General features: G+C 44.8%; 1 protein-coding gene and 1 long non-coding RNA gene across 2 annotated transcripts in view; one reads left to right on the forward strand and one right to left on the reverse strand.

Annotated features, from left to right (window-relative positions):
- Sparcl1 (SPARC like 1) overlaps nucleotides 1–1928 on the reverse strand; it is a 30968-nt gene extending 29040 nt beyond the window's left edge. The window contains exon 1 of the mRNA XM_005359586.3: nucleotides 1492–1928. The gene's annotated coding sequence lies outside the window, so the exon portion shown is untranslated. The remainder of the gene's footprint in view (nucleotides 1–1491) is intronic.
- Nucleotides 1929–2393: 465 nt separating this feature from the next.
- LOC113457504 lies at nucleotides 2394–3886 on the forward strand. Its single transcript, XR_003378059.1, has 3 exons — nucleotides 2394–2429; nucleotides 2527–2613; nucleotides 3302–3886. It is a non-coding gene; the product is annotated as an uncharacterized LOC113457504 (long non-coding RNA).
- The last annotated feature ends 8864 nt before the right edge of the window (nucleotides 3887–12750 follow it).

Genomic DNA, 12750 nt, shown 5'->3' on the forward strand with positions numbered 1-12750 from the left:
TGTCATGCTTGACAGGGAAAAATGTCCTCAATGTATATCTGGACATCATGCTAAAGCTTAACCAAAGCAGACATGTTCATGCATGGTTGCAAGTCAGCTGGGAAAACATAACAATCAAGAGGGAGTGAGAGAGGCCACATCTGGAGTTGCCCAGATGCTTCTGACACGCCTCTTTCTGTCATGGCTGTTTCTTGTTTTTGCTATAGACCTGCACCATAATGCCTGCCGGAGATTAAACTGAAGACAGCCCCCAATACTCTAACCACTCGATGACTGTCCAAAAGCTGTGAATCAAGGGGAGAGGGGCACGATCTTTGAACAACACACATATTCTTTTCCCGGATGTAGGAAGTAGCGTTAGTTGATTGGATGACAAGAAGATGAAATAGATAGTTCTACCTTGCTAGACTTCACTAGATAATCCTAAATTTAAATGTTCTCTAAGAAGGGGGTGTTGAAGAAAAACAAAGAAAACCTTTTTTAGTGTGATAATGTGCATATAAATCACATCTATGTGGTCTTATATAATAAAGATTTAGCTGAGAAAGCTTTGGACTTAAAAAAAAAACCCTGGTATCCATGAGAAAGGAGAGAATAAATTTTTTGGGGGGTGGGGGAGTGCGGACTGTGGGGTCATTTCTAATCCGAGAGGTCAGGGCCTGCTCCAGAGAAGTGGCAGATACAATGTCAAAGTGACATACTGAACCTCTTTGCAGACAAAGGCAGTGCTCATGAGACTGTAGCAGGACTTCTTGGGGCACCTTGTCAACTGTATTGCTCTGCAGACAAAAGCAGTGCGCAGCTCTCTCCAGCATGGAGATCTGGACCTGGAGGAATGAGCAAGCGGGGCTCCCAGGAAAATGCTGCGTCTGAGAAGAGCCAGATAGGAGAGACTGCACGGCTGCTCTTAGCTTTTCATGCTCCTTCTGCATCTGTTTGCCTAACGAAGACACTATCAGGAGTGGGGCAAATTTCCTGTCCCCTTGTGGACATCTTAACTAATGAGAACAGGAGTCGAGAAAAACCTGCTAAACTGTTGAGAGAGAGAGAGAGAGAGAGAGAGAGAGAGAGAGAGAGAGAGACCAGGAAAGGGATAACTTAAAAGTAGCAGAAGCAGAATATGCTATCAGAGAGAGTTCCTAACTCTCCAAAAAACAAAGCTTTCCAGTCCCACATTGCCGTTAAGTACACCGCGATGATGGATAACTGCAGATAGTTTAAACATAAGAAACATGCATATTGTTTGATTTGAAGTATTTATTTCTGGTGTGGTCATCACTAAAACTATAGTTTATTAGTTTATTAATTTTGTAGGAGGCAAAGAAAAATGACTACGAAAAGTAAAATTCTCTTTTTAACTTTATAAATTACTCAAAATGGATTTTTAAAATAAGTAAATGGCTTTGAATGATTTAATCAAAATCATTAACCAGCCCTTTCAGATAACAGAAGTCAGTCTAACACATGCATAGGGAATTCATTAACATTTACCTGCGGAGAAGTGGCTGGATCCAGTGCCTTGGTGGCTTCAGCAGATGTTGAATCCCCTCTGTGCACACAGCAGGAAGTAAAAGTCTGACAGCTGCCCAAGAGGAACTCTTTCAACCCCCTTCCTCCTGAGAGCTTGGCTTCTTTGCCTAGAGCACATTCAGGTTTATTGGAGTTGAAATTCTGCTGCCCCGCCAGCCAGTCAGGGTCTGAAGTGACAGATGAGAATTTGGAGGTTGGCACCAGGGGCTATTTCAGGCTGTCATCGTTTTTGTTGCAGATTCCTGGATCTCTCTCCCTCGGTGCTGCTGAGCTTTGCAGGCAGAGCAGACCCAGAGGGAGAGAGCTAATTCTGCTGCACGCACGGAGCGAACAGCCCTCCCCTATGCTCTTGTTCTCATAGGCTCATAACTTGGCCAGAACGTAAGCTCTTGGCTCTTCTTGCATTTTTTTTTCTTTTTTTCAAACGATCTGTGAGATCCTATGATTGGGGTCCCTTGGGGTGGGGGTGGGGTGCGACTTTAAGAGGCTGCAAAGAGACTCCCCACAGTTGTTTATTCCCAGGGTGACTGGGAAGTCAGTCGGGGTTGAAGGAGAAGAGGACTCTTGTAGCAGATGCATTTTTTATACGCTCGATTGGAAACTGTCCTCCTAGACGCAGCCTGAATGTTAATAGCCAAGCGTTCCCGCTACTTAATGCTGTGCAAGCAGCTCTGGAAATTTAGGTTGCGTGCTTGTCCCCAGCCATCACCTCCTGTAAGTCCACAATGGTAAATAAAGCTAGGTGGACAAGAAGAGGTCTTCCTGGGAAATAGACCTTAGCTGTGCTTACTTTGGACTTTGCATTGTGGTGTTTATTTGTTGAGACAGGGTCTCACTATGGAGCCCTGGCTAATCGGGAACTCACAGAGATTTGTCTGCCTCTGCCTCCGAGGGTTAAGGTAATAATACACCAGAAGGCCTGGTCCTGTGTCCTGGTTCTTTATTTATGTGTCTATTTCAGTTATTTTGTCTATATCTATTGCACATTTATTGTAGGTCTGGCCCTATGCTAATGGCTTTCTATGCTTCAAGCCTCTTGATTCTGACACGTCTTTGGAGGTCTCGCTAGGTTCCTGTTGAAAGGTACTTCAGCATAATGGATATACCAATAGGCTTGAAGTCCAGGGAGCTTGGGTTTGCAGCTCGGCTTCCTCTCACCCTAACTGTGTAGACCTGGGAATGGGGTCATGACATCTCTATGCTTCAGCTTCCTTATCCATAAGATGAGGCTACAGATGCAGATCATAGGATCAGGTAATTGTTCCGAGTTTAAATAATTTAATGCAAATAAACGACACAAACCCACTCCCATGTAGTGGACACTCAACAAGCGTTCACTGTTCTGGTTTACATCAGACAACACAAAGCTTGGGAAGGCTTGTGCTTTCTCCAGGGCCTCCAACGGTAACCAGTGAAGAGGGATTCCCGGCTTCACACCTGTGTTAGTCAACAGAGAAAGCAACTGCGGCATCCCCTGCAGGTGGGGGTGCTGCTCTAGTCTCTAGGTGTCCAGACAAATGCTTTGGATGCTGTGCTTCTTTATTAAAGTTAGATGAGGAGTTGTAACTGAACTTGGGATTTCTGGATGCATGACAGAGTCATCAGGAAAACAGACTCATAAAAACCAAAGCAAAGCAAACAAACAAAGCTCTTAGCTACAATGTTAGCAGAAGCCTCAGCCAGTTCTCTCCAAGGACCCCAGAAACATTTGCCTTATTTATTTTCAGAACACTGAGAGAGAAAGGTAACAAAACTTATCTCTGTTTTGCAGTGAGGAAGTCTGGGAGCAGAGGAAGTCCGGCAGTTTGCCCGAGAGCCCGCACAGCTGGGAAGGGGCTCACGTGTCCCGGATCAGGATTATTGCTCCTAATGGAAGGCTTAAGGATATGACGCCCTGGTGCCTAGACAATGGGATCTTTTTCCTCAGCCCAGGCCTGGAGTGTGAGCAGCTCCGCAGAGGAAGGAGAAGGGGTGGCTGTGTTAGTCTCTGTTTCTTCCCCTTTCTGTTCACATCTCTCTGGTCTTAGCAGTGTAGACAGCCCTGGCACCATTTTGCAATAGTGTCCTGAGGGACCTGGGAGGTGAGACCATTCAGGCTATATGAAAAGCACTCCTGAGGATTTGACTTTGTTGGTTAAAGAATTTTCTCTGACACTTCAAATATTAACTTATTTGAATTAGCATCTCCCATTTGTTTAAGGTATCTTTATGAGATCAGTTATAGGCAATGGGATTAATCCAATGAAAATAAAGAGAAAGTTTTAGCTAGAGAGCATTAAAAAACTTTTGACCAACTCAATTTTTTTTCTAATTCTAAATTTGACATATTTTGGAAAAATGATAAAATGAATTTCCTTATGGACAGATTGTTTAAGGCAAACTGGAATTATGCTTTAAGTGTAATTTGTATATGAAGAGAGCTATTTTAGCTTATAAAACTTGAGGGATTTGACTCAGTTTTATGACTGGAAAGATCTACTGTTCAGTTATAAGAAATTCAGAACACTGTAATATATACAAACTCTTACAATTGAGGTCGAAGGAAAAATGACTGAAAACAATTGAAAAGGGTGTGGAGTCCACGATGTCTTTAAAGTACGGCTTTGTTTTGGGAATGTTCACTGGCAGACAGCCAAGCTTTCATTGTTTCTGACACTGTCATTACTAAAACGGTTTACAGTTTTCCAAGCAGAGGACAATGAACCTACAACAATGCCCACCTCACAGATGGAGCCGGAAGCCAGACACAGAAAACATGCCCAATCTCTATAGGAAGCGTCAGAACTTTGACAGAGTAGGCTTTAGGACCGCATATGCCATGTCACCAGGATGTCAACATTGGCCAAAAGACCTTGACACAGGCCAACATCTAGTATTCTGTTCAACTGTCAGGGTGAAGCTGGGTATTCACTTCCCACCTCTTGCCCCACTCTGGTCTTTGAGGGGGGCTAAAACCCTATTTTAGGGGAAAGATTGAAGAGCACATTTCAGCAAAGGGTTTCATTCCATAATCATGGTTTCTGGATCTGTAAATTTTACAAACCACAAATCAGAAAGAATATTCATAAAATGTGTCATCATTGAATAGGCATAGTCCTCAGTTCTTCCCCGGTCTCTGTGGGTGTCTTTCTCCTGTATGGATGCAAGTCATTAGAGTGAGTTTGTCATAATTTAGTAATGACTAATTTTACCCAGACTCCATTTGTGAAGACCCATTCTCAAGTAAGGTCTTACTAATAGGTTCCAGAGTCAGAGGTTGGAGCACACATTTGGGGGGGGGGTTACAATTTAAGCACAGTCTGCCTTCTGCCCCCCCCCCCAATTCACCTCTTTCCCACTTGCCATGGCACATTCCTGCCACTTCAATATCCTTAATATGTTTCATTTTAATCTCATTTTAAGAATTATTTATTTTATTTTATGTGTATGAGTGTTATGCTTCCTGCACATGTGTTTGTGGAACACACACATGCCTGGTGTTCACCGAAGTCAGAAGGGGGCATTGGATTCCCTGGAACTGGAGTTACAGATGGCTGCGAGACACTGTGTGAGGCTGGGAACTGGACAGCTGCTCGTAACCACGGAGACACCTCTCCAGGCTCTTTAATATATTTTAAACACTCAGTCCATTTGCTATCAATTCCAAATCTCTCATCTCACAGAAATATTACCAATTCAAAAACCTCCAACCCTCCCCGTCTGAGACATTTAGACTAGGGGTATGGAAGATTTATTCCTGAACAAAAGATATTACCTGCTTTCCAAAATATGATAAAATAAGGAGGCATCCTTATTCTGAGAGGGAGAATGGGAGGAACAAAAGGATCATCTGTCCCAAGCAAGTTCAAAGCTCAGCAGGACCAAGTGCTGCTCCTCGGCCAGATGGTCTTCGACGGCTCTGTGCTCTGGCCTCTGGACCACAAAGACATCTTATGCTCCCTGGGCCTACAGAGGTCCCAGCACCCTACGCCACCTTTGAAGCTGCCAGGACTACCATAACAAACATGGCTGCCCAGCTATCTTAAAACAACAAACTTATTTTTGTCATAGTTCTAGAACTCTTGAGATCCAGGTATTGGTCTAGGTAAAGCCCCTTCTTGGTTTGTGGAAATCTGCCCTGTTCTTCAGTTCTCACATGGTCTTTGTTCTACGTGTCAGTGTTCTAATCTTCCTTTAAGGAGAGCAGCCACTTTGGATTAGGAATTTTACCTTACTTACTAACGATCCTAACTCCTCATAGAGTTGAATTCTGAGGTGTCTGAACACAGAGATTTTGGGAGGGGACAAACTGATCTCAGCGGAAGTCACTTCCCTTTTCCTTGACATCAGACATGTTGGCAGCTATAAGGAACCTTGGAGGCCCCATAGCCTTCTTTTTGTCTTATGTCTGTCCCTTTCTTTCCAGGCCAGTGTATCTGCTGATGTCACAGTCTTAAGAGCTTGTTGATTCTTTGTGTGGGATTCATGGGGCCCAAGTAAGTCCCTTACAAGCTGTGTCTAGGATTGTTGAAATTTCGGAGCTGCGGGGCTGTGTCCCCTGGCACCCGGCCGCCCACACGGCTAGCTTATGCCCCCGAAATAATTACACGGACACTGTATTCTTTTAAACACTGCCTGGTCCATTAGTTTCGGCCTCTAAACCCATTTCTAATAATCTACTGTAGCCCACGAGGTGGCTTACCAGAGAAGATCTTAACCTGCGTCTGTCTGGAGTGGGAGAATCATGGTGACTCCTTGACTCAGCTTCTTTCTCCCAGCATTCTGTTCTGTTTTCTCCGCCTACCTAAGGGTTGGCCTATCAAATGGGTCTAGGCAGTTTCTTTATTAATAAGAAATCACTCCCACATCATAGGATGCACCCATCTGGACTTCTGATTTCTGCTGGAGAGAGAGGTTGTCTAGGTTCCCTGGCCAAGGTCAGTACTCTGTCTCCACTGTGAAGTGCTGTTGCCCTGCATCTGCCCCGTTCTCTCGAATCTCTAGTATTTTGCTGAGACTTTTCCAAATCACCAAGTTGCTTAACGGTTTTTGCTCTGTTTATATCTTCCCTCTCACTTCTCACTATAAACAGCAAATGGAAATCAGGCCACACTTCCCACGCCTTGTTTGGAAATATCCTCAGTTAAATAGTGAGGTTTATCACTTAGAAGCCCTGCTTTCTACCCAGCAGTAGAACATAATGCAGATTTCTGATGCCTTCTAGCAAGCCTGGCTTTTCCTCCAGGGTTCAATAACATCATGCTTTTCTTTCTTAGCTCTCCTCAGAAGCACACTGATATTTCTGTAAACATTTGGGTCATAACACAATGTAGCCAAGATAATTAAGAGGACAGATTTTCCTAGGGCTCTAATTCTTTCTGTTTTGAGCCCTTGGTAGACTCTTTAAGGTCCATTGTTAGGTCTCAAAGAAGTTCAGGACAAATGGTTAACTGAGGGGCCTACTTAACATATCACAGCAGACCCTGGCCACCTGGCTCTCAGCAGAATGTTCCTGCTAAAATCCTGACTTCTCTGAGCACTTCTCACCCTACCCCCACCCCCAGCCTCTCCAGCCCCTGAACTTTCCTTTCACCAGCTTCTCCTTACTATATAACTCCAGCTATTTCAGCTATAGTTCCTTAGGTTCTCTTGGTGCTCTTGACTTCTGGTCTCCTCTCTTACCTTCTCTTCTCTCTCTCTTCACTACCTTTTTCTTTCTCCCCTACTCTCATTCCTCTCGTGGTCCATCTATTCTGTTGGCCGTGTTCAGTCTGGACTCTTCCAGATGTCTTTGACTATGGTAAGGAGGGCCGCTTGTTGGTTCCTGGCTGCTCAGTCCCAAAATAATCATACAGAAACTATATTATCTGTCTCCAGCAGCAGCTCCAGGGCTTCTCCTTACTCTGCCTTCTTTCTTCCAGCATTCAGCTTAGTTTTCCCCACCTAGCTAAGTTCTACCCTGCTATAGGTCCAAAGCAATCCTTTATTAACCAGTGGTATTCACAGCATACAGAGGGGGATCTCACATCGCCTGACTGTTCTCTGTCTCATATCTATAATAAAAGCCTTCTCAATCCTACCTAGGGGTGGTCATGTCCTCATTTTCATTCATTTGTATTTTTTTAAATAATCCTTCAAGGTCTTCTATGCTTTTCTTATGTTTCAAAATTCTTCCAACCATTGCAATTACCCAAAGCCACTCTAATATCTTTTGAAATTTATGTTGGTAGCTCCTGTGGCGATGTGAATGATAATGGTTCCCTTAGTCACATATTTGAATACTTGGAGCCTGGTATTGGGTGAAACTGTTTGGGAAGGATTAAGAAGTATGGCCTTGGTGGAAGAGGTGTGTCTCTGGGGGCTGGCTTTCAGGTTTCAAAATGCTCTGCATTCCTACTGTGCTCTCTGCTTTGTGTTTGAGGAAGGGTATGTCAGCTCTCAGCTGCTGCTCCAATGCTGTGCCTGCTGCCTAATGCCATGCTCCCAGCCATGATGGTGCTGGACTCTTTAACTGGGAGCCCCAGATGATCCATTCCTTTGATAAGTTCCCTTGGTCATGGTGTTTATCACAGAGGCAGAAAAGTACCTAAGATAATCTGCTATTGTCAATACCAAAGTCAATTTAGCTTGAGTAACATCACCATAAATTTGCCCGGCTTCAAAACATAAGAAGCTACTTTTGTTTTGTTATAAATCCTGGAGGCTAAATGTAAAAATTTCAAAGCTGTGTTCCTCCCAAAGGTTTCATGGAATCTTCTGCTATCCCTTCCTTTCTGGTGGCTCCCAGTGGTCTTCTGCAAGCCTTGTTTTGCAGCGGTGCCAATTCTGTCTCCACATGGCCTGTTCCCTCTGGGTCTCCTCTAAATCTCTGTGTCTTTTTGATTAAAAATATTTACTTTTATTTATATGTATGAGGGTATGTCTATGTGAGTGTATGCCACATTTGTGCAGTGTCCGTGGAAGCCAGAAGAGGTTGTCAGGCCCCCTGAAGCTGAAGTTACAGGTCACTGTCAGCTGCCCAAGAATGAGCGCCTTGCACCTCTGAAAGAGCAGGAAGTGGTTTGAACTCTTGAGCCATCTCCCTGTCCCTGTTTTCCTCACCTTTTCAGAGGATGCCAGCCTCTGAATTTAGGGTTTACCCTAATCTAGTAAAACCCCATCTTAGTTTGACAATATCTACAAAATTTTATTTCCATATCGGGCCACATTCGCAAGCCCAGGAACTGGGGCCTGAACACATGTTTTGAGGACACAGCTTAACCTACTACACGATGGGCTGAAAATCTAACTTGAAACCTGGCTGCTCTAAATAAGAAAGTAAATGATTTATAACACCCTTGCGTTAGTCCCTGCTCTTGCTCTTGTAACCAAGTTCCTGGCAAGAAGCTGGAGAAGGGAGGGAAGGAAGGTCTATTTTGGCTCAGGTTTGAAGGGTATGGTCCATCATGGTGGGGAGACATGTGACGGGAACATGAAGTGACTAGACACATTGTGTCTATAGTGTGTGGGAGGGACTGGCTCTTAGCTCCCAACCCCTGAGATGGTGCCTCACATATTCATGGTGAATCTTCCTTTCTCATTCGACTTTTCTGGAAACACTCCCACAGCCATGCTCAGAAGTGTGTTTCCATGGTGATTATAAATCTGGCCAAACTGACAAAGAAGGTCAACCATCTTATATAAACACACAAGCTGCCGTGCCAGCCAGCAGGCCTTTCGAATAGTAAGCTCACTTTCTTGTTTCCTACGATATTCCCGGGAGGGTGGTGACAAGGCTGAAGTCCACAGCTGTGAAGGAATTATCAGTTATGGCTCAGTTTTTATTTTTCAGTTTAGCATTTAGCAAAATTCCAACTGTTAGTTGTATTTGCAGCTAGATTTGAATCTCTACTTTTGGGTCAGTTTGTGCCTTGTGTTAGCACATTACTGCATGAACTTGGACTGGTCTGAAAGTTGACTGGGATGGTCGTTTAGGAGGAGGCAAGAATTCCTTGGAAAGGTTCCTTGTAAATGAGCAGGAAGCTAAACAGACACAATTAGCCCCTTAAGGTCATTGCTAGAGTAACTGGTTGTTTAATTCTCCTACACATGACCCAGCCCTAACTCTCGGAGGACTGGCTCCCTGCATCCTTGAAAGAAGGATTCTCCACATAAACAGGACAGCTGTTTTAATGGAATCTCTCGAGGACTTTCGGACATGTGGGACCCGGTGTTGGTTTACACATGACCGAGTGTAGCAGAAACATAGCCAACATCTGCATGCGGGCCACTCCAGAGCTCTTGGAGCCATTTTAGCATTGAAGCTCCGTTCTGAGCTTTAACAAGGTCCATCTGTGGGTGGGAGGACATGGTGTCAGTGCTGGTGGAGGGATCACTGACTGGCAGTGGCAGAACACGGTGGAGGCAGAGTTCCTGAGGAGGCTGCCAGTGGACAGTGAAGGAAACGGTGTCCATTGGAACTGGTGCTGTCTGGAAAGCACTGTGGGACTTGTCAGGTGGGGGTGATGCCTGTTGGTAGGTAGCCCGAGGGGTACCAGACTCATGATCCCCAGAGTGAGTGCAGCGAGAAACCACAAGACACCTCTAAGGGCCTACAGAACATGATGGTTGAGCGTGACTTGAGGTGGAGGGCTAAAAGCTGAGGAAAACGTAAAATTTAACGCAGATTTCCCTTCATGGAATGGCTTAAGGTCATTCTCAGGTGCGTCAAAGTCCACAGCTGCTTTCCTGATGATATTTTGCACCAGTGTGTGAGTGGATTTTTACCAAGTTCTGTTTCCGTTTGTTTTCACTGAACTCCTCGATTACAATAGCAAGAAACCATTTCTATCTGAAAGTTTTGGTGACATTTGGTCCAGAACATTCTCTGTCAAACCAGCTTATATCAGTGCAGCCCAGAGACTTATGCAAAAGCATGGATTCCCAGCACCTTGATTTAGAACCTGGGCAATGCTACCTTGAAGGCTATTTGGAGTTGAAGTACAATGTCAGCCACTTTCTTGTCCTTCAGTCCCGGTGACTGCCCTATAAGGAAGGACATCAAAGAGGCCATTGGCTACGGCCAGGAAGAAGGTGTACCAGCTCCCTAGTTGAATCACACACTCAGCGTCCTCAAGGGCATGCCATAGTCATTGTTTTTTTCTGGAAGACATTTAGTAGCAAATGATGAAGCACAGCTAACTTAGCATCCTTCTTCTGATGCTCCTGACCTCTGTGACCTTAGGCAGCTTACACAACGTCCCTGTGCCTAGACGCCTCCTTCCGGCAAATGTGGATGGTGATGATTTCCAGCCCTAGGCAACTGAGAAGGGAAGGGATGGTATTCCCATCGAGCTCTGCCTGATATGTCATTATAATAAGTCATGAAAACGACGATGGCCACCAATCAGGAGGCCAAACCTTGCTGGACTCTGTCACAGAGGTAATAGGATATAGAACGCCTCCTCTTTTTACACGAATGCCTGGTGCACTCTGTGAGGAACACAGCTTTCAGGAAGATGAGATGAAATACATCCTTTTGGCCAGGCTCTGCAGTTGCAGCTGCTCACACAATCCAGGGAGCACCACGCGGTCTCTTCTGAGACAGAACCTCATCGAGTTTGGGAGGGGGTGTTAGCTGTGTGCTGGCAACACAGGCCATATGAGCTCCATAACTTTTCCCTTGCTCTGACTTTATGGGATAGACTTACCTATCTAGCCTCATTTATGAACACATCCGGTGTTTCAACCGTTGGTTCAAGGGAGATGCTGCCGAATTTCACTGTCTCTGTGCATGTGGTTAGCAGGGCGTGTTAAACCCACGAAGACAGACGGTTACAGCCTTCTCATGGGTGAGGTCATTATGCTGTTATTAGCCAAACGCTTCCCTCCTCCAAGTCCGTCTGGTGTTTTCTTAGCTGCAGTGTTGGTTCCCATAGCACATTGTTTTAAATAGCAGAAGGCTGCTTGCAGCAGAAACTGGCTCCGGTGAGCGTGGGTTTTTAGGCCTGAGAGAGCTAGGGTGTATAGAGAGATTTTGTTGGTCTAGCACACATGGCTTCCCTGCAAATGTTAGGGAAGCTACTTGGTGGCATATGTACTGGCACTAGATGGCTATTGGCAAGGAGACCAAATGAATGGTTTATGGTGTATTGGGTATTCTAGTGTTTTCCAGAAGTTTATTTTCATCTTTATTCCCTAAGGGGCTTTTGGAACATTTTCCCCAAGTGTACTCCAACTCCTGCCTGATGACATTTGAGGACCTTATCCATCTCAGGTTTATTTTAAAATGCCTGCTCTTCTCCCACTCACCCCTGCCTTTTTGACTAAGAAGCATCAGCAATTAAATGAAATATGTCTCAGACTTTAGAAATAGAAAGTTTAGGCTGGTAAAATAGTCCAGCTGCCGAAGGCACTTCCTTCACAAGACAGGCAACCCGAGAACTCTCTGGAACTCAGCTCAGGTTGGGGTGGATAGAGGGGACAGTTCCCACAAAATTGTCCTCCGAGATCCACCCTCATGCCATTGCACAAGTACGTATACACACACACACACGCAAAACAACCATGCAAATATACAAACGTCCACAATAATAATATGTAAAAATTCCACATTAAAAAGGTCTTTGAAAACACAGTTTGCTGTGGTATCAATTGGCAAGTGAAACTTCTGGTGGGAGAAACTGAGTCACACGTGTGTTCCTGTGGAACTCTGCTATGTGAATGTCATTCACAGCTCTACAAACTCTTATGAAGGAATGATGCAGAGAAAGATTTCTAAAAAGATCCCAATTTCTTTTCCCCAGGAAACAAAATCAACTTTCGGTAGCTACAGTCTCTTCTCGTCTCGGCTGAGACTTGGAAATGCGGGGTAGGCAGCAGAGAAGACTACTGGGACAGAGTTTAAACAAATAGAAAGTCTTGGTTACCCGGCCGGTGACTCCACGGTGTGTGTGGGGTCTGAGTGGAGTCCCAAGCCTTTCTCAGGGCAAGCTTTTAAGTGCAGAACCACATCTTAGGAAGTTATACTTCAGTTAGTAAGAACAGCCGGGCAAAAGTGGAACTGCAGAAGTCAAAGGCAAGGTTAGTACATTCAGGGACCTTCCCAGGACTACGGACTTGGATGGGTTAGGTCTTTGTTCTCATTTTGGCAAGTTGCTGCTGCTTACATCCTGGGTTCTAAGGCCTGAATGGTACTTCCACTATGGTGTCAGTCGTGCTAAGGTCTGGGTTGTGTTATAGAAACAATGAAGGGCAAATGTG

Source organism: Microtus ochrogaster, linkage group LG1 (assembly GCF_000317375.1).
Source record: "Microtus ochrogaster isolate Prairie Vole_2 linkage group LG1, MicOch1.0, whole genome shotgun sequence".
NCBI classification, from domain to species: Eukaryota; Metazoa; Chordata; class Mammalia; order Rodentia; family Cricetidae; genus Microtus; species Microtus ochrogaster.